This window comes from Castor canadensis, unplaced genomic scaffold, assembly GCF_047511655.1.
Source record: "Castor canadensis unplaced genomic scaffold, mCasCan1.hap1v2 HAP1_SCAFFOLD_65, whole genome shotgun sequence".
Taxonomy (NCBI): Eukaryota; Metazoa; Chordata; class Mammalia; order Rodentia; family Castoridae; genus Castor; species Castor canadensis.
The window spans coordinates 79,226-80,599 of record NW_027395331.1 but is presented as its reverse complement, the minus strand read 5'-3'; positions in this window follow the sequence as shown (position 1 = coordinate 80,599).

Below are 1,374 nucleotides of genomic sequence, written 5' to 3'. Positions count from 1 at the left end.
GGCGAGAGCGCAGAAGCACACGGGCGAGGTCTGGAGAGCGAGGAGCAGAGGGCTGGGCCACGCGGGCGTGCGCATGCGCGTTGCCTCCCGTAGACCCCCCCCCCCACCCGCCGGAACTCCCTCCCGCACCCACAGCCGGAGCCCCAGGCCTTGCACCCGGCTCAAGGCTTTCGACCCCCGCAGGCTAAGGTGGGAGGACAAGGGGCCCCCAGCTGCCCTTGGTGAGGGTGGGGTGGACAAGGGGTGCACTCTTGCAGGTAGATGGAGTTTTCTTGGAGGGTCAACTGGGAGGGAAGTTGAGGACGGCTGAGCTTCTTACCCATTCCTACTGTAATGCTCCAGTGGGTGAGGATCCCCCCAAATTTGGTGACCTTCCCAGCAAGTCAAGTGCAGCCCTTGGAGGGAGAAAGAAGGGAACACCCCCTTGATGCTACAAGCTTTTGTGGTGGTCTTTGCCTCCAGCATTATGTCACACAGCCACCAAGCAGACAGGCAGTGGTACTTGCACTTCACAGGTAGCCAAAGTTCCCAGATGTGCAGAGCCAAGTTCTAAGTCAGCGGTGTGGGAAGTGGGGAAGGGTCCTGCTTGTCTATTTGCAGTGTATTTTTTACAGGGGGGCCTTGAAATGTGACAGTTGCAGAGTGTGACACCCCCCTTCCAAATGGCCTTAGAAAGAAGCTCTTCTTAGCTTTCCTGCCTTTCTCACTACTATCAAACTGAATTTGTCTTGAGTCTCTGTGCTAGAAACGTCCATTTAACTAGAAGTCTCACTCAGGTGAGACTCTGTAACAATCTGCTCAGTCTCTGCGAGGCTGGGTGGCAGTGATTCAGAGGAGACAGCACTTGCCATCTTTGTGTCCAGTTAAGCTGTTCTGTCCTCACTTCTGTGTTCAGGGCATAAAGTGTACATCACCATGTTCCCACGGGAGTTCTGTGCCCCTGTCCTGATATAGTGGATCTTTTTACCTTGTTCAAATAAACTGCTGAATTGACTTTCTCTAAGGGTTCCTGTTAACATGACTGTAGGATGAAACTAAAATTTAATTTTAACACAATTATGGATCTGAGTCTTTCTTTTATGCTTACAATAATATGTTAAACAAATCTAGGAGTGACACTGAAAATAAAACTGATCACATAGGGTTTGTGAGGCATATTGTACTTTTTAAGATTTTTGCCTTTAAGCCAGCACTTGGGAGGCTGAGACAAGAAGATCCAGGGCAGACCGAGCAAGCTTGAGTCAGCACTGTAGACAGAGTGAGAGCCTCTCTCCAAAACACCACCACCACAAGATTTTCCCTTTAAAACAAGTAAGTGTAATTATTTTGAAATGAAGGATTTAAAAATTAGTTAGTGGCATATATACAGAAAAA